We start from the raw sequence: 20,946 nt of genomic DNA on the forward strand, positions 1-20,946 counted from the left end.
CAGCAAATACTGTACAGGACACTTGTCTGATATCTTGATTTTTACAGAATAAGTGAATTAGAGTTAACATGTATGGGATTACTCTAATGTGTTTGTAGAGACATCTGATTGATTTACAAAGTTAAAATGCTAATTGTTAAATAACATCAAGTACTTTTAACTCCTTAAATTCCATGGGGTATCATACTTAAACATTATTGGTGTTTTCATAGGTTGGTAAATAAAAGGGTTTAAACTTGTTTTGTGTCATCGCTAAACTAAAAGCAAGGTTACTAAGAGTTATGTCCTAACAAGTGCAATTCTATATACAAAGGGTCCCAAAAGTTTCAACTGTGTTTCAATTAGAGTACTATAAACAACAGAATATTTAATCTTATTAAAATAGAGAAATGTATCTAAATTTAGAAATTTCATAAGAGTTGTTTCAGAATGTGAACAAAAAGGGGTCAACAAATAGGAAAGAGAAAATAAAAGATTCTGGGTATGGAAATATATTTAGTAAAAGGAAAAAGGAAATGTTTCTGGGTAAGAAAGTGCTTGTGTGATGAAATACATGAGGGTCTAAGTAAGTGCTAGGAAAGTCTGTGTAAGTAAAGGGGCAAGTTTCAACAAGTTTGTATGTAACTAAGTTGGTTATATGTATGTGAGCAGCTAAAAATATTTAGGGTTTTTCCTAAGGTGAAATACTAACGTTCTGATATAAACCAAAGTTTAATCTATATGGTAGAATGACATGGTAAAATGACAAGGATTTGAAACACTAATTTACTCTTAACTTTGTGTCTATTATGTTTTATTCTTTAGAACATTTAGTCTTAAAAATTTGGGTGTATGCAATTATGGTTAAACAACTGTTATAGAGTGTTGTACTATGTTACAGAGTCTACATTTTTCTTTAAAAACTCAATTTGGTAAGATAAAAGTGTCAAGGTAATTGTAAAATGGTCACTATTGTATATGAAATGTGTTCATATTTTTCAGGACCACAAGTTTTTAAAGCAAGGAATTTATTAAGCTCTGCTATCCTCCAGATTAAACTTGTCTGTAATGGTAATCTTAAACTTATAAAGAGTAAAGTTTATTGGGGATTTATTTCTATCATTTAATGTTCTATTATAGGACCTGCTATCAATAGGGTATGTGTAAAATTTGTTACTTTTTACACTGAGATAAAGAATTTCAAATATAAATGTATTTCTAAACATTAGAGTGTGATTTGTTTAAAGGTTAATATTGTGAAATATGAAAGAAATATGAAAACATTTTGCCACTTAATCACACAAAAGGGAAGTTAAAAGCTCTCTCAGCCTTTCTTTGATTCATGTTTTAGATACTATGTTAAATTGTGTTAATTATAAAGTTTACATAGACTCAGGAAACAGTATATGTAAACTACTTAATGATATTTAAGGAAGAAGCAAAGATCAACATCAGAATTAGAACACTTAAGATCTGTAAAGAGCCCTGCCTTACCTGAGATAAGGCTCTGCCTCCCACCTTACTGCATGTTAGAGTGACTCCAAAATAAGTCAGAATTCAGCTTATTTAAAGTTATAGTCAAAAGATTGGTTCTTGTTGTAAAAGTACTGTGATCTCAAATAGGGGATAGAATGTAGTTCTCAATCGAAATTCAAGATAGCTATTATACAAGCAGAATATATTTTTACTCTTGCTAATTTCATTTAGTAAACTGTTACCTGTTAATGTTTTGCAGAAGTAGCTGCTTCAAGAACACACAAACTAGGTAACTTGTGATAATAAGCCATCACCTTTAAAACAGATAGTGGTAACTTCCAGTACTAATACACACTCCAGTTAGATAAAAGGGTAAATAACTGTAAAGTTATAGACAATGAAGTTAAAGCCCAGTACTCTTACTTTATGACTAGTGAGACTGGCTTGCTGGATAATTAAGATCAAACTTAAGATTGGAGTTAAATACAGAGGTCAAGAAAAGTTCATATTTGGGTCTTGCCCTCAACATCAGCCTGAACCCAGGGAATAAGAGAACTTCTCTAAGGAGCATTGCAACTCTGGGTCACACAACCTCCTGATCAAGGAGATTGTTGAGACTAGAGGATGAAAAATCACCCAGTGCATCTGCTGCAGAGGAGGGTCATGGAAAAAGGGAAACATCCCTTGATGCTTCTAAAGGAAGTCACCTCATCAGGAGACCATGCCTAATCAAAGTCACTGGTGGAGCTAAGGAGCCGCTCTTAAGTTCTGTAAAAGTGACCCCTGTGGGAACTCAGCTGACTCTTTAACAAGACAGGAACCAGGTCAATTTGACCAGCTTGATCTTAGATACCCAGCAAAACAGTTAAAACCAAAATATCGCCATTCTTGGGCATTTAAAGGGAATAATAGTTAAATGTAACTTAAGGTGTACACTTGTATTAGCCCACTAGAATAGACTGGAAGCAACAAATGAGAGAAAGATTCTTCAGCAAATGTGCCTGATAACTATCAAGAGAAACTGCCAAAGTCAGAAGTTTTTGGTCAGTTTAAGGCCTGAAGACCTTCCTAAGCTACACAGGTAGACTTAATCTATGTTTGCTAGTATGCTTATCCATTCCTAAGTAACAGAAGTATAGAAATCTCTACTAAACACAGGTTATACCAATAAAGGGATATTTTACAAAATCAAATGACATTAAGTAGCTTAACTATATTTTCTGGGAACATCTATGACATTAAGAGTTAAATGTCGTGTTTACATTCCTGATAACAATGTTATCAGGACAATGTTAAAGTCCCCAAATAAAGGCCTAGTTATGGGAACAATTTCTCAGTTCTTCCACCTCCTGGTGAGAGATTAACTTCTGTCATTTTCGTGATACTCAGTGGCATGTTTCAGATGCTGCAACATTTACTTTGTACTAATCTCATTTCAGTACTCATGTCTTTTTGTTCTTCTATCATAGAAGCACCCACCCCCAGATGACTTTACAACCTGCTCTTCCCCAACCAGGCTTCTTCCTGGGACCCCTCAATTGACCTGATTTTTTAAAAAGAAGGAACTCCAAACTGCTTGCCCCTCGCTGCCCCCATTCAGCTTTGAAGCAGCCAGAATGACCGACGCCCCTTTTCATTTCCTTTTCAAGCAGTTATGGGTTCCTACAGCTAAAGGGGGGAATGAAGCCAGAATTGGGAATAGGTAGTTAGTGTAGAAATAGGAGATCGGGTCAATTGAGGAAATGAAGCCATAAAGTCATCTGCTTCTGCAAGTTGGAGACTGCCCCTGGAAGAATAGAATGTCAAGGATCTCCGGAGGCCATTGATTACCAAATTTACCTGCCTTTATCAAGGACTGTTTATCAAGGACTGCAAACAAGGGGCTGCTAATTGGTGCCCCCTGGGCTCTTGCCTGCTTGAAATCGCCTAGTCACCTTCATCAGGGAAAGAGTAAGTGCTGTACAGGTACTAATGCTCAGGCAATAATACCAGTCCCTCCGCCAAGGAAATAGCTTTGGAGAAGAGTATATAGAGACAGAAGTTCCATGATTAGAACTTGCCAGAAAAGAAAATGGGGAAATAAAGGAATGGACATTTATTTAAGCTGTCTGTTTTATCTTAACTCCCTAAGGTCACCCTCCCAGTTATCTCAACTCCCTAAGGTCTCCCTCCCATTGTCTCAACTCCCTAAGGTCACCTTCCCAGTAATGGGAATGAAGCCCTTAAGCTGTTCCAGGAAACAGCCCCAAACAGAGAGTAAAAGGGTAAATTGAGCCTGATAGCCAGATGGTGCTCAAACAGTAGGATTACCAGAAACTATTGACCAGAATCTATGCCCTGTTGTAAAACATTGTGAAACATGTATGTTATCAGCAAACCCAGACCCCCTTTGAAATTTCCCAGCAGCTTTGTTCCCCTTTTCCCTTTCTTGTGCTAGCACTTCCGATGTGTGGTCTCTGCCTTTATAAACCTACAAGATTTTCTGCTAGGGACTCGACTTCTCCAGTTGGCTCCCAGCGCGCTGGAATAAACACCTCTTGTGGTTTGCATCAAGTGACGCCTCCTGCAGTTGATTGGGGTTGCTGTGGATCCATGGGACAGAGTTGGCGTGTCCTTTTCGGGGGCCTTACAGAATAACCATCTTACCAGTTCTTCGACTCCTCCACTAGCATGTTGAGCTTTAGCTTGTGGGTCAATAGGTGGATCATCTTCCACAATTCCTTGAAGACACATCTGAATAAACTCATCAAAAGAATCCAACTGTTATCTGATCAAGACTTTTTCATCAAAATAAGAACTAGGAAAATAATGAAGTCCAAAAATCAGTTTCAACTTGGTTTGTTTTCTAGCATATTTCTTCATTCTCATTATAATTCAATTCAAATACTCTTAAGAACCAATCACTCTGTGCCAACCACTAAAAAGATATGAGGTTCCTAGAAAAAGAATAATGTCAGCAGTAGGTATTTTATAGACAAATTTTATTCAAACTCTTTAAACATTTATTGAAAAAAGGGTCAAAGCAAATGGAGAGTGAAGTATAATATTAAAAATTTTAGTTTGAATAAAATGGAGGATGGTGATATTAACAACTAAAATAGGCACCAGGAACAGTGGCACATGCCTGCAGTCTTAGTGACTTGGGAGGTAAGTCAGGAGGATTAGAAGTTCAAAACCAACCTCAGAAACTTAGTGATGCCAAAAAACTCAGTAATACCCTATTTCTAAATAAAATACAGTGGTTAAGTGCCCCTGAGTTCCATGCCAAGTTAAAAAAAAAAAAAAAAAAAGAACAAGAACAAATAAAACTAAAATAGGAAATGTGTATGAATTTTAGGTAAAAATCATTAGTTCTGGGCTTGGGGATATTGCTCATTAGCACACACAAAGTTCTGGGTTAAAACCCCAGCACCAAAACAATAACAAAAACAAAGATCATTAGTTCTCTTTAGAATATGTTAAAGGAGAGATGAGAGTAAGTCATTTCAGTGAAAATACTCAGCAAACAGCTGGTGATAAAAGTGAAGCATGTGTGAGAGATGAGTAAGTAGTATAGATACAGAAATTAGAAGGTCCAAGAGGAGGATGGACCTTATTAGTCACAAGGAACAGGCCCTTGTTCAGGAAAGAAACACATAAGACAGAAAGAGATAAAAATGCAAGTGAAATCTAAGCAGATGACTCCCCAGCTCCACCCAGGAAAGCTACAGTTAGGCACCACAGGCTGGAGAGTTCTAAGATCTAGAACAACCCTAAAACCTGGATTGCCTCATCAGCCCTCAGCAGTAGGAAGTACCCCATCTCATCTGTCTCAATTCCTTCACCTTGTGACACTGACACTTAATACTTGAGTCTTTCTTATTTTCTACTCCCCTCTTCCTAGTAATTAGTTGGATCCTTACATCAATTTTCTGAGATATGATAACCAACCTCCCATTTTGGCATCATCAAATCACCTAGATCATTGGCAGGACTACAAAATGGCTGACTCTTTAACAAGGACTTAACCTGATCAAATCAATTATGACCACCAATAAAAAGTTAGGTCCTACAGTATAGAATAAAGCATACAACCATCCTTGTATAAAGCATGACCTAAGAATGGGTCATTTTCTTTTCTTTTTATTTTTAATCTTTATTTATTTATTTTTACATGGTAATGAGTATTGAACCTAGTGCCTCAAACGTGCAAGACAAAGGCTTTACCACTGAGCTACAGCCCCAGCCTCTTTCTTTTTCTTTTTTTTTTTTTAAGTGGCTGGGGCATTTTGTTTCTGTAGAATGTGGGATAGAAGGAAAAATTTCTCAACTATTTGGGACATCTACTGATATATAAAAATCACATGGAAGCCATGGCCTAATATAAGTAAAAATGGTTGTTATGAAAAATTTAAGATGAAACATCTTCACAAAACTATACAAATATTTCATTACTTCAGGACACTGGATTAGAACTATTTTCATTAAAAATTTAAGAATAGTTTCATTAAAATGTTGTCCTGTTTGTGATCATAGACCAGTGGTAATGCAAACATCTGTCTAGCACACATATGGCTCTGGATTTGATCTCTAGCACCCTTATTGCCAACAACACAACAATCTAAATAGCCAGGTGCAGTAGCATGAACCTGTAAGTCCCAAATACGTGGGAGGCTGAGATAAGAGGATCATTTGAACATTGGAGTTTAGGGCCAGACTGGGCAACAGAAAGACACCATCTCTCCATTTTTTGGGGAAAGACGGAAGAATTACCAGGGATTGAACTCAGGGACAATCAACCACTAAGTCAAATTACCATCCCTATTTTCTATTATATTTAGAGACAGGGTCTCCTTGGCACCTTGGCATAATTGAGACTGGATTTAAACTAGACATCCTCCTGGCTCAGCCTCCCAAGCCACTGGGATTACAGGCATGCATAACCAAGTCAGGAAAAACCCACCTCTAAAGAAAAAAAGAAAACTCTTTTGAATTTGACAAACCTCCCTGGTCTCATCTTTTTCTCATCTTTTCATCAACTCAATTGGCACAGTTGAACAAGTACCAGTTGGATATGCAAGTTGGGCTTTCAGCATGGAGCTGTGGTCAAAGTTAGCAGTGCTTCAATGGTCACCTGCATTTCTTAAGATGAGGTGTTCTTTGATATGAGTCAACTCTCAGGAACTCATAGGTTAGATCATTCTCATGAGTATGCTCTTGGGGGTATATCATCAGAAAGTTCTTGAAGAAAATGATGCTCACCAGGTTGCAAATGGCAGGAACTTCCAAATGACAACTGCAGAAGTCTTTGGCAATTACCAGGTTTCTTGGGCACACTTCAGATACTGTGCTACTGAAGTGGACTTGCACAACTCAGCACGTTCTATGTCAACCTCAATGTCATGTGGAAAAGCAAGAGGTGAGGACTAAAGACAGCCGCCCTTGGCCCTGGCTCTTCTCACTCAGATTTCCTTGGCATCAAGTTGCAAATGACATGAAGTTCAATTGTGTGATTTGGGGATACATACGTGTTAGCTTCTGCTGATAGCATTCAGAAGGAAATGGGGGAATGTGCAACCTAGTCTCCCAGTATCATTGGAGGTCCAGTGTCAAGAGGAATAAAGCCCTTTTCTACACTGTTGTTAATTTGGATGGAGGTTCTGAAGAGATGCAGTGTAGAATTGGGTGAAGAATATGGTGTTCTCATGTGCACCATGGCTCTGGGAATGAGTGTCTCATGCCTTGCAGGGTCAAGAATGACACAAGAAGTGCTCTTTGAAAGAAAGAAGAAAAGCAGAGACACTAAGCATGTGATGTGTTGGTGGTGGATATAGCCAGTCCAAGAAATAAAAAGGATGCTAAAACTTGCAAATGCTTGAGGATATACTCTTTTTTTTTTTAATTTGCCAAGCTCTATTTAGGATATATTGGTTACAGATTACAGATAACATATCTAACCCTATATCCCACTCCATCCTATGCAGTCCCCTGGGCAGGCTCTGCCACCTTTTTCTCCCAGTCTCACTTCTTATCCTCTTCCTTCTTGTCCTTCTTGCCATCCTTGGTGGCCTGAGAGACCAGAGATCCTATGACATTTCAAATGACTTCATTATCAGTATCCACACCCAGAAGATTCTCTAGAACACTTTAAAAAACTCAGGGTCCTGCATCACGTCATAATCATCCTCCTCCTTGGTTGGTTTAGATGTGTCCATGGATGAGCTGGCATCAAGATTGGCTGATTCTGCCTGGCCAAACTCTGCTCCATGCGGGGACATCTGCATGGCATAAGCAATCTGCTCTTTCTCAGTCTTACTACTAGATCAGGGAGCCCTGTGCAGCCAAACTCCTGCTGGCTGATGATCATATTAAGCAGGGCATCATCTGAGTCCTCAGTCCCACCTGTAGCAATCCCAGCCTCAGCTGCAGAAGCTGCTGCTGCCCACCGTGCCTCCTTCTCCTGCCTTTGCTGCTGCTCTTCCGTAGAAACATGAAGAGCCTGGGCAAGCTCAGGATCAGCATTGGAATTCACTTCAAATTCAAAATCACTGGCACCAAGACCCAGCATGGCACTGCCTTCACCTGTAAGAATTGGAGAACTGATGAGAGCATCAACCAAGTTGGGCCCAGGAGGCATTGTCAGCAAATGAGAACAAGTTCCATCTTTGCCAGTCAGTGTGTTTACAAAGGCTGTCACATTTTCTGTGTTCACCTCCACTTCCCCAAAATTGATAATGTAAACATTTACTTTTTATTTCTTGAGGTGCTTAGCCAGTTTAACCAGATCCTTCTCATTGTCTTCTACAGGGCTTCCCACAAAAGCAATGATGCACAGCTTGTGATTCTTGCCCTGTTGGTGCTTCAGAGTCAGATGAGCTATGTGAATGATAGTGCAAAAAGTGATCTTGCACTTGGGTTGAATGGTAGGGAGCATGGACAGGATGCAGCCAGTGTCAGGGGTTAGAGTAATTAGCACTTCACAGTCATTGGCCAGAGAGATGAGGCCAACATTGTACTCATGGTTGCTTCCAGTCTTTGAGTGACATACTTTGCTCACAGCATACTGTTGGGCCTGTGGCCAAGGGGGAAAGAAGTCTCCATTCCACATATACTCACAGCTGTACACACAAAGCACAATACTCTCCAAAAATATATTGCAACCTTCCTCCCTCCTGACTAGTTCTTGGGGACTGCATCCAGGATACACTCTTCCTGCTCACTAAGGTCTATCACACATTTGCATGTTCTTTAACGTGTCCTCTTTTGATATTCAGGTTTTGCCCATTTTGGGTATTCACTTTTAATTTTGAGCAGGACGGTTTGGACTAAATGTCTGATATTGAGGTGCATTCTTGAATTTGAGAGCCATGCTTCAGTGCTGCATATCCTAATGTAAAGTAATTTACATTGAAGGTAAATGGTTCATGGGTGTGGTGTAAGGAAAGTCTTCATTAGAGGTCTTGTGCTGAAAAAAATAAAATCAGCATATATATCATCAGCTGTCACTTGGAATCAAAAGGAAAGAGCCAGGAATTGGCAAGGGCATTGAAGTTTTTGCTGGGGGACTTAAGGTCAGTCATGATGGTTGCTCACAGAATGATCTGGCACTGACTACCTCCTGTATCTGTACAGGATGTTGAAAGAAAAAAAATGTCCTGGAATTTGGACATAGACCTTAAGAAAAGCCCATTTTGTTATTGTCCCTTCACTGAAGTTGGTTTTCAACACCAACACCCATGTACTATTCATGCCCCTCAAAGGTCCTTACCCTTCCATTTGGAGTACTCAGCCTTGAAGCTTTGTGCCATTTCTCATTCAGCACAATGTCTGTTCATCTTTGGTATTCTGGCCTGTGAAAATGTGTTCTTCATGCTAAGAGCAGGCTCTTGTTTCATCCACTGGCTTGTACTCTGCATCATAAGGGACTGATAATAGGACATTTCTCAGAGGGCCTTGTGACACAGAGGCAGCAGCCTGGTCAAGGGAATGAACCCTTGGGTGAACAGAGATGGACTAGATATTACTGCCTCTGAAGGTGGGTTGCAGGACATCTGGAAAAATCATGGCAGGACAAATTCTGAGAGCAGCCCAATTGTAAGGCAGCAGCCAAGGTGGTTTGCCCTGGCTGGTGGAGTGAGCACAGAACCTCTCTCCTTGCCTGAAAGCTCCCCCCTTTCCTCCTTCCAACATGCTGGCTGAATGACTCCCTGGTCTCCTCATGAGTTATCACAGCAGCCACACATGCACTTGGAAGACCAACTCCCCAGGTTCCAGCTGTCTCCTGTTATGGCTATCTCAGAAAGTAGGGGCAACCGACCAGACAGGGTGTTATGTTCCCTGATTCAAGGAACACCTAAGCCAGGGAGCAGTGCTGCAAGCTCCCCTGCCATGAGCTGTCAGCAGCCATCATGCCCTGTGGCTGCTAGGACACTAGGTGAGTTGCCTGACTTGGACAAATCCCGGGTGTGCAGACCTAGAGGAGTGGATTCAGAGGGCAATGCCAATGTGGCAATGCTAGGGTGAGTGACCAGAAGAATTCATGCAGCCTTCCGTCCCTGCCTGGTCCCCCACACCTCGTGGGGGATCCCTGCCCACAGCAGTAGCTAGGTGACTGTGCTGTCATGATGCCCGGTGCGGCCAAACCAGCACAGCATCACCCTGGATGCCTAAAGTGTAGTGCGAGCTGTCAGGCTTCAGCTGGGTCCCCTGACCTGCCTGGACTGGGAGTGATTCCTGGCCTGCTTGGCTGCACCCCACAAACCTGATAGCTCCACTTCAACTGGGTCAACAGGTAAGGATCTCATTTCTTCAAAGATCAGGCCCCTGGCCCTGGCTCCATTCCTCTTTCCTCTTACCATCACCACACATCCCCCATTTCTTTTCAATCTCAGTCTGAAACCCCCAGCATCTGAAGTGTCTCTGGTTGCTATGGGAACCGTGATGCCACCGAGCTGTCCAGCCGCCACTCTGTGACCTCAATGACTCTCTGATGTGCAGGCATGAGATCAAAGACACCACTCCTCAATATCCAGGTGGCCCAAGGCCCAGAGAAAGCCTCTGCAGAGAGAGAGAAAGTGCGTGCTCCTACCAGAGCCTGGAACCTCTGTGCCCTTCACACCTGCCATGCCTGAAGCCTGCCCCTTCCACTGAGAATAGAGTCGCTCTCCCATCTTTTCTTCTCAGGGAATGAGAAAACTGGAAACCCAAATTCAGGCCATTTTCAGAGGGGAATGTATTGAAGTTGAAGGATTGAGAGGTTCAGGATATGACTTTCAGTCACTTATCTCTCTCCATTGAATCTTGAGAGAAAGAGGTAGAAACCTAACTAGCAGCAGGTGGACATTGCAGGAGGAATTTGTTTTTTCTTTCTGTCAGTAAATATTGGTCCCAGGACCCCAGATCCCATGAGCCATAACCACTTCCCTTTTCTTCTTTAAATTTACTGACAGGGTCTGGCTGTGTTTTTGAGGCATTCCCTCATTTAGGGAAACAGGCTTTGCCCAGGAGAAACACCTTCCTCTTCCTCATCCATAATTAAGATGTTAGGCAAGATCCAGCACCTCCACTGGGTTGTGCATTTTGTCCAGATATTTTCTGGTTAGAAATTGTCCAAGGAAAATGCCAGAAGGAAAAAGAGGAGTGAGGTTTGTGATTAGAATGACTAGGGCTCCAGGTGTGAATGATCCCCAATATCTCCCTTCATACTGACAACCTGAGCATATTCTGATTCTCACATATGCCTACCTCTCCTTCTACCTCCCCTGAACCAAACTCCACGCTCACTGATATCATTTTCTGCTCAGTGTTCAGCTGCAAACCTTTTCCTCCTTCAATAGATAGGGATAAACATTTCCCCTCATGACTCACAGCTTGACTGTGGGTCTTGATGTGCAGGAAAGTTTCTCGCAGGATTGCTGTGGAAAGGAAGATGAAAATTTTCTAAGGAATTTGTTGGCTTTGTTTGGGACTGGGTTTTCTGAAGAGAATTTGACAGAGTCACAGCAGTTGGGGATCTAGAGGGTACCTAAAAGTGGGTCCTGCAAAGCTAAAAGATAGCTCCTCTTGGAGAGCACTCACCTAGCATATGCAAAGACCATGGTTCAAGTCCCCAGACCCTCAAATGGAGAGGGGACAGAAAGGCTCTTTTGAATATTCCATCCCTCCCTCCTCTGGTCTGTTTCTCCTCTTTTCAGCAACTAAATGGGCACACTTGAAAAAACCAGTTGGACACTCAAGCCTTTTCCAATCAGACTTTCAGTATGGAGCTGCAATCAAAGTTAGCAGTGCTTTCTCGGTCACCTGTGTTTCTTAGCAGATGTTTCTTGACATGAGTCAACTCACAACAACTCATAGGTGAGCTCCTTCTCACGACAATGCTTGTGGGGTTATATCATCAGCAAGTTCTTCGAGAAGATGATGCTCACTAGGTTGCAAATGGCAGGAATTTCCAAATGACAACTGCACTAGTCTTTGGAAATTACCAGGCTTCTTGGGCACACTCCAGATGTGTGCAACTGAAGTGGACTTGCACAGCTCAGCACTTTCTGTGTCTTCCTCAATGTCATCTGGAAATGTAAGAAGTGAGGACCAGAGACAGCCCTTGGCCCTGGCTGTTCTCAGTCAGTTTTCCTCGGCATTGGGTTACAAATGACTTGAAGTCCAATTGTGTGATTTGGGGATGCATACATGTTAGCTCTTGCTGATAGCATTGAGGAGGAAATTGGGGAATGTGCAACCTAGTCTCCCCATATCTTGGAGGTCCAGTGTCAAGAGGAATGAAGCTCACTTCTAGACTATTGTTAATTTGGATGGAGGATCTGAAGAGATGCAGTGCAGAATTGGCTGAAGGATATGGTGTTTTAATATTTACCATGGTTCTGGAAATGAGTGTCTCGTGCTTTGCAGGGTCAAGAATGACACATGAAGCCCTATTGGAAAGAAGTCACACTGAAAGAGGGAAAGCAGAGACATTAGGCACCTGGCGGGGTGGCAGTGGATATAGCCATTCCAGGAAATAATACGAATGCTACAATTTGAAAATACCTGAGGACACATGTTGTCAAATGTGGGCTGGCTTCTCAGGAAGGGAGTGATTGTGATGGTGCCCCTTAATTCAGACACCAAGAGCCAGGTTCTGGGACAGAGACTTGATTTATTCAGGAAGTGCAATAGTTTACATATGGAGTGAAAACCAATCATATGAATGAGACAGCCAGGCCACTGCTCAGGTTACATGTTTACAATTCTGTACTGCAGGGAAGAGCAGACTTCTGCTGGGGACCAGGAAGGCTCAAGATGCATTAGGTCATCACAGAGTGTACTCATGTGACATAAAGAGAGCCCAGTGTCCTGTGCTCAAGCCCAGTCCATACCTTGTATCCATGCCTGGTACACCACATGATTCTCCTCATTTTCCCCCTTTTTCATTGTGACATCATAACCTGAGTTAACCTGAGCTGTCTACTTTCAATTTTTGATGTTCTGTTACAAAGGCAGTGAATACATAGAAATGATATTACAATGCCAGCAAGGAAGAGCCCAAATAATGCAATATTTACAGGATCAAATATGGAGGTGATTTTGTTCCATATTCATGTAAAGAAAGAAGCATTCAGTACAAGGTGGGCTTGGGTTTCATTGACAGGATTGCATAACCTAATTTGAGTGTTAAGTTCTGAAACTGGGCATTCCAAGGACCCCTTAAATATGTACTTAATTCTTGCCTCCTTTTAGTCACAGTGTCAAGTGTTGCCATAGTTTCACACACATAGGGTAATGTGGGATTACATTGTAAACACATTGTCATTTGCATGATATCCATTCTTTCATTTGTGAAATCTATTTGTTGCTGCAAATTTAGGATACCCCCTTGTATTAGTGTATTAGTTTGGTGTTGAAGAGTGAAGTCTTCACTGACTCTTAGCATTGCGGCATTAGCACCAGTTTGTACTAAGGCTATTGTGGCAGCAGTTGAAGCAGTTAGAGCAGTGATGATGATACTTGCAAGCAATGCAATGAGTCCAAAATCTCTTTTAGCACGTATTACCTGTACATCTTTAGTAAGAACTATTGGTTGAATAGTATGAATATCATTTGATATAGCCCAAATGTAAGGAGGTACTCTAGCTAACAATGTAGTTGAAACTCCAGGAGACCAACAATTGGTCAGGAAGCATTGTGTAGAATCATGACAATATATAGATATATTAGTGGTTTGATTAGAGACAATGTAATAAAATGGATGCTGAACACAGAGAGGCGCATTAAACATTTGTGAAGATGTTCCATTAAAATGAGTCCCATTGAGGAAAAGCATAGCTCCTATATCTAAACATCTTTGCTGGTTACATAATAGAGTACCTAACAGTGAGGCACTTCCAGAAGAATTATAATACATTTTCAGTGAGCTTGGGGTGGGTTCTGAGGCATTTATTACTAAAAGTCTGGCAAAGGATGAAAGCTGCTGGGTAGCACTAAAAGGAGTGTGACTTTGCACACACTGGTGGGGATGGATGTCTGCCAATGGTTTAATTCTGTTTACATTTTTAGTGGTATTGGCAGGAATCCATGGGCAGACAGGCAAACCAGGGAAGACATTTGTAGAACTATTCTTAGATACAGAAGTTAATTTAACCTATCTAAGAACTGTGATGTTTCTAATAGTACGATCTAGGAGAGTATCAGGACATAAGCAGATCACGTGATCACATAATGAGAGCTCAGAAGTGGAGAAACAATTGGACAACTTCACGAATAGCCAACTGCCGATAGTGTTAGCAGTAGTATTAAATTGAGCTTGAAGAGGAGGTGCTGAAGTGGCAGGAATGCCCATGGAAGTATTAGAAGTTAAGATAGAAGGCAGAACATCTGCATCTAAGCATAATGGCATCACTGTGGATGGATTGAGGGTCCCAATAATTGTTGCACCAGTGCAGTGAGAGTTGGCAGTGATAATAGCACATATTAGTAAAAACAAAGTGGATGGGAAAGTATCACCATCAGGAGCCATTTTTTGAGCCTCCTGAGTTACCCTTTTTAATCACCCCTCAAGTTACTGGAGGTGCATGTTGACCTCTTTTCTTCATTTTTCTTGTTGTGTTTTGATGATTGTCCTTGCCTATTTGAGGAGCTCTCTGTGTCCTCAAGATTGAGTCTCTTCAGTTCCTCCATCAACGTTTACCAACGTCTTTCCTTGTTGCCCTCCATAGGACATAGCGGGTTTGATCAATCTGGCTAGTATCCAAATTGGCATAGATTCACTTTCTGGGAAAACACAAGCAAAACCTCATCCCTGAGTTAGTAAAGGGTGTGGTCCACGAAGGTGATTTTATAGGGGATCTTTCCAGTACACCAATGGCAGAGGAGTATTACCGGGAGAGGAATCCCAATTCTTTCCTTAGTGAAAAGAATGTGATAGAGTGTGTATGATGGGGGCATATGTGTTCCTCCTTTCCCCCCTTTTTCTTTTTGTAACTGAGTATTTATGGTATGGTGTGTTCTTTCTATAATTCCTTGCCCTTGTGGATTGTATGGGATTCCTGTAATTACTTTGATATTCCAAGTAGATCCCAACTTTTGAATTTGTTTGAGGTGTGTGCAGGTCCGTTGTCTGTTTCGATTGCCCAATTTGGGGGCAATTGTTTATATTCCTAGGTGGTCAGAGTGGAATGTTCCCCTCTGCAAGTTTACATACTTGAGACATTAACTGCTGTGAACCAAGAACTGGGACAAGGGATTCCTTCAGGAGGACCTCATTGACCTGAACCCTCATACGTCTCTTGTTAAAAATGGACCACAAACATTTAAGGACTGCAATTATTATAAGGAAGAGTATACAGGCTAATCCTAACACTGTAGTAGGATTCAGCATGTTAAAGAGGTTCTATTTAAAGTTAATAACACAGACCTCTCCTGGGAGGGAGAAGGGGACTACAGCTGATGTTCTAAAGTCCCAAGAAGCGAGCAAACCTTACATCCTTTATAGGTTAAGGTCTCTTTTTGTTCTCCAGTTTTTTCCCCTTATCTCTGCTTCTTGCCTGTGTGATTAGGCCTAGTTTTTCCAGTGAGATGCATAAAGTGAGAAGTGAATGGGCAAGAGAAGGACCGATTTGATTCAGCCAGGTAATCTGATAACCAATGGACTCTACAAATGCTTGACATTACATTCTCCCAGGGACAGTCTCCAACTTCCAGAGGCACATGGTTTTCATGGCCTCCATTTCCTCAATTTGACTGATCCCCTATTTCTACACTAACTGCCTGTCCCCAATTCTGGCTTTGTTTTCCCCTTTTGCTTTAGGAACTCCTTACTGCTGTAAGGACAGGAAGTGAGTGATGACCACTCTGGCTGCTTTGAGCTGGAAGGGGACAGCGTGGGGCAAGCAGTTTGGAGTTCCCTTTTAAAAATCAGGTCAACCAAGGGGTCCAAGGTGGAAGTTTGTTTGGGGAAGAGCAGGTTGTAAAAGCATCTGGGGGTGGGTGCTTCTATGAGAGAAGAGCAAAAGACATGAGTACTGAAATGAGATTGATACATAATAAATGTTGTAGAATCTGGAATATGTTAATGAATATCATGAAAATGACAGAAGTCAATAATCCCTCACCAGAAGGTAGAAGAACTGAGAAATTGTTCCCATAATAAGGTCTAACAAAGGCTGAAAAGGAACCTTGTGTGGGAACCTTGACACTGTCCAAGTTATCAGGAATGTAAATCCAGCAAGTAACCTTTAATGTCATCGATGTCCCCAGAAAATATAGCTAAGCTACTTGATGTCATCTGAATTTTGAAAAATATTATTTTATTGTTATAATCTGTGTTTAGTAGAGATCTCTATATTTCTGTTATTTAGGGCTAGATAATCATACTAGCAAACATGGATTAAGCCTACCTGTGTAGCTTAGAAGGTCTGTAGGCCTTAAATTAAGTAAAAATTTCTGACTCTGGCTGTTTCTCTTGATAATTATTAGGCACATTTGTCTAAGAATCTCTCTTTTGTAACTTTCAGTCTTTATTTATTCTAGCATGTTAACACGAGTGTATTATTTAAATTGCATTTAACTATTGCTTCTTTTAGACTCTGTAATGTAGTACAATACTCTAACAGTTCTTGTTTAACCATAATTATATAAACCCTAATTTTCAAGAGTAATTATTCTAAAGAAGAAAACAGACATGATGTTAAGAGTAAATTAGTGTTCCTAAGAAATCCTTGTCATTTTAACATATAGATTGAACTTTGGTTTATATCAGTACAATAGTATTTGGCCTTAGGAAAAATCTTAAGTCGCTTTAACTGATTGTTTCACATATATATAACCAACTTAGTTACACACACACACTTGTTGGAATTTGCCCTTTACTTACACATAGATTGTCTTAGCACTTGCTTAGACCCTCATGTTTACCACATAAGCATTTTCTTACCCAGAAACACTTTGTTGTTTATAGTACTCTAATGGAAACACAATTAAAACTTTTGGAGCCCTTTGTATATAGAATTGCACCTATAAGGACTTAACTCTTAGTTACATTGTGTTTATTGATAACACAAAACAATCTTTAAACCCTTTTTATCCACCAATCTTTGAAAACACCAATAACGTTTAAGTATGTTACCCACTGGAATTTAAGGACTTATAAGTACTTGATGTTATTTAATAATTAGCATCTTAACTTTGCAAATTAATCAGATGTTTCTAACAAACATATTTGAGTAATCTTATATATGTTATGTCTAATTTACTTATTTTACTGTAAAACCAAGATATCAGAGAAGAGTATTGAACAGTATTTGCTGGCTCTTTCCTGTTGAAGAAAAGTCCTAGAATCAATTGATATTAGGCATTTATAAACATTAACATTTTATTAGTTTGACCAACTAGAGACTTGCGAGTTAATTTCAAAGACATTTTACTTTTATTAGTTTACCCAATTTAATTTTTTTTTTTTTTTTTTTTTTTTTTTTTTTTTTGCTGTGCAGGGGATCAAACCCAGGGTCTCATGCTTGCAAGGCAAGCACTCTACCAACTGAGCTATCTCCCCAGTCTAAATTGAACCTTTTTAAATCATGTGAATTTAAAATATGTGGATCCACTTTTTAAATTTTAATTTTATGCACGCATATTTTTCATATCAATTTTCTTAGGTGCATACATAGACAATATGACATTAGACAAAAACATACACATAACACAAAAGCAAATGCCTTGTAACACTTATCTCCATTGCAATGTAACAGATATTCAAAAATAAGTCGAGTTGAATAAAAATAGAACTGATTAGAAAATTATTAACCTAGGTATGTAAGATCAAAATTGTGAGCTCAAAAAAATATTGCATTTAAGAAAAACAAAACAAAAAATAATCCCAGGAGAAAAAAATGATAATAACCATTAATTATAGCATAAAAGACAGGGAAAGAGGAAGGCAGAGAGAAGGGGTGAGAGGAAGGGGTGGGAGAGAGAAAGTGATTTATTTCCTTATTTGCTAGGGATTTGTTTCAAAGTTCGCAGGGCACATAAACCACTTGATCTAAATACTGAGGTGGGTCCTGCGCCTGAACAGCTGATGAAGCATAGATTCCTTCTCCCTGTAGACATTCAGCACTTAACTGTACTCCTGCCCTATTATTCCTTTCAGCTTTTTGTTCACATTGATCATAGAACCCTGCTCTCCATAGGAGGCACTCACCAGAGCCCAATATCATACAACACAAATCTTTCCAGTCCTTGGGAGTGTTAGGATCTAGATTAAAATTCTCTATTAACTGAGTAGCAAAAGGGGAATGAACACCATCTTCTTGAACTGCCTTCCTAATAGTAGTAACTGTCTTTTGTTCAGGAGGATACCAATGCAAAAGTTGCTGCGCTGTTCTATTGAGATTTACTGGAAATGCTTGTAAGGGAGTTCCACAATTATGATCCCTAGTTTCACATAAATCATTAAAATGTGAATCCCCCAAGGATTATTATTTGAATATGCTGGAGGAGCAGAAACAGATTCTTCAGCTACCCACATGGTTCCTTACTGTCATTTGATGGTAATGTAACACTCTGGCCACAAGATGGCAATACAGGATAAAACTGACTAGCCTAGGCTGTGGCTGATCATCCTCCTCCTTATCTCTTAAGTCCTGTGGTTTTTCTAGCTCTTATTTTTCACTTTTTTGTACTGGTGTCTGTTGATCGGCATTTATAGTTTCACCTTCCTTTTAACCATTCCCATGCTCTACTTGAGCAGCCAGAATATCTTTGTGCAGGATAATGGAACTTGTTTGTCAGTCAATATGACATGGTGGAATAAAAGGCAATTCACACCCCCCATATGTTTACCTTCTGTCCTGTGTGGGCTTGTTCCTGCCTCATTTCTGACTACCTCTGAACCTTGAAGAGACTTTGGGCCACACAGCATGGTCACTGCCATAGACACCATAATGCCCCTCTGTTTATGCTTGCTGCCAGGCCACCAGGAGCTTCCAGAAGAATGGAGTGATATAGTTTCTGATTGTGCCTTTCCCTATAGGACAGGCAGGTCCTGCTCTTAAAGAACCAACACGCATCTGTACCAGGGTCTGATCCAAGCATTTGTGTTCCTCTCCATATACTCTACTCTTCCCTGTAACCTCAAGGACCACAACATAGGGTGCTCCTCCATGCTCCATCATTCTCATTTAACTAATAGAGAGGACATTGCAAGCTAGAAGTCCTGAAAAGCAGTAGTCACTTGGAAGAATCTAATAACAGTAAATAAATTGTTTCCTTTTACTATTCTGCTTCTTTAAAACAATATATTAATTTAAGACTGAAATGAATTTTTTTAAAAACTAAAAGGTGGAGAGAATGCCTATCATAAACAAATCCCTGGATTCAATTCCCAGTACCACAGAAAAAGTCAATAGGAAAACAAAGTACAAATTGTAGGTAATAATCAAATAGGGCCAATAGAACAGGGGAAGGTGACACCATAGTTATTGTGGAAGCTAAGACCTGGGCTCAGTGGTCTGGTTTAAATTCTGGATCTAGCTGTTAACTTCAATGAGGGTTTGAAGTCACTATGGCATGCTTCCTTTGTCCACAAAAGGAAGGTAACTATGAAATACCTATGAAATAGGCACTCCAAAGATTAAATAATGTCACTTTCAGATGAAGGATCCAGACTATCTCCTAGCACAGAATAGTCAGTGATCATTCAAAAAGGCTTAGGTTCGGGGTCTTTAGCCTCCTTGCTCTTCTTGGCCAGCAACAAGGGAAGGGGACACTCCTCAACAAGGTCAGACTGGGAAAGGTAGGGCCAACTGACTGCCCCCCAGCCCTCTGGACATGTCAGGGAGACCAGTCACAGCAGAAACTTGTTTATTGAGGAAGTCACACAGCTTTTATGTAGGGTGGAGGCTAGGTGGGAATCAATCAGCTTAAAGGTCAGCAAGGCCCAGGGGATTTACACAGGTGAAAGTCCCATAGGACTATGTGGCAAGAAGGAGCTGATCATTCACGGAACTGTTGTTAGCCAATTCATGATGGTAGTCTGATTATTGTCATTAAGTTTTGAGACTGCCTTTGAGGCCTTGATCTTGCTCACTCACAAGGGAGTAAGGAGTCAGCCTGAGTTAGTTAAGGTGTCATTAGTCCCAACACATAGGGTTAGGGTTGTAAATGGAAAAACAAGATGATGCAGAACAATGTCCACAGCATGCTCTTTTTATGTGCTGAAAGGCTGGAAATTTGTATGCTTAGTTTTTCTTGAGTTTGCAAAAGATAGTACTAGCATTTCTTATTTTCTCTTTTACTTTGATAGATGTTATGAGTCTATGTATGCTACTTTCTTCTTCACATTTTCTATTACCTATGTAGCATGTTTTAAGCTAAAACTTACAACTTAGTCCTTAGGTAATAGAATATTTGAAGAAACTATAAAAATTTGATGAGTCATTCAAATAACCCCGAATGCATAGCAGTGACACCTGGGATTGTCCATTTTATTGCAAGAAGAGGGTGAGAAATTTCTTCACATGTCTGAATTTTATCTATATTGCTAGGTGGAAAGCAAATTGTTTTTGTTTTGTACAGAATTTCAAACATGAGCAATAGAGGAACATGAATGCTAAGAGGCTGTGGTGTTTGAGGGAGAGATGGAAACAAAGCTGCCCTGGGATTGATCTGAAGATGACTGTCCAGTGGATGTGCCCCTGTGTGGTTGGTAGTTGTTTGAGGAGTTTTGATCTCCTACCCAAGCAGTCAATACAATTATCTTGGGTTTGAATTTGCTGCTGCTCAGTGCTGGCATGAGCTTCTGGTGATGGTGTACATTTGCCTCACATGGGTTGAGTGACAGGTAGTGTCTGAAGGCAATGGTTCCTTGCTATCTGCATATATCTCACCAGATGGGTGACCCCTAGTGAAGATCACACTGGTTCTGATGGGCATAGTAGATATGCTGGGTGGTGGGAATAGGAGGTCTGACACATGCGACTGTACTGGACATGGTGCACATGCATCTGGGCCTACATCAGGTCC

The 20,946-nt window shown here is 40.4% G+C and overlaps 1 long non-coding RNA gene and 1 pseudogene across 2 annotated transcripts in view; one reads left to right on the forward strand and one right to left on the reverse strand.

Annotated features, from left to right (window-relative positions):
- The window catches only part of LOC306652524, a 1,123,790-nt gene that overhangs the window by 868,732 nt on the left and 234,112 nt on the right, over positions 1–20,946 (forward strand). The window contains exon 2 of the long non-coding RNA XR_013761431.1: positions 1,435–1,568. This is a non-coding gene — a long non-coding RNA (uncharacterized lncRNA). The remainder of the gene's footprint in view (positions 1–1,434; positions 1,569–20,946) is intronic.
- Positions 7,456–12,861, reverse strand: LOC306652513 (26S proteasome non-ATPase regulatory subunit 4-like; annotated as a pseudogene). Its single transcript has 3 exons — positions 12,807–12,861; positions 11,804–11,999; positions 7,456–8,552 (listed from the first exon to the last, which is right to left on the reverse strand). The product of its transcript is annotated as a 26S proteasome non-ATPase regulatory subunit 4-like (transcript).

This window comes from Sciurus vulgaris (genome assembly GCF_902686455.1).
Source record: "Sciurus vulgaris genome assembly, contig: HiC_scaffold_261_arrow_ctg1, whole genome shotgun sequence".
Lineage (NCBI taxonomy): Eukaryota > Metazoa > Chordata > Mammalia > Rodentia > Sciuridae > Sciurus > Sciurus vulgaris.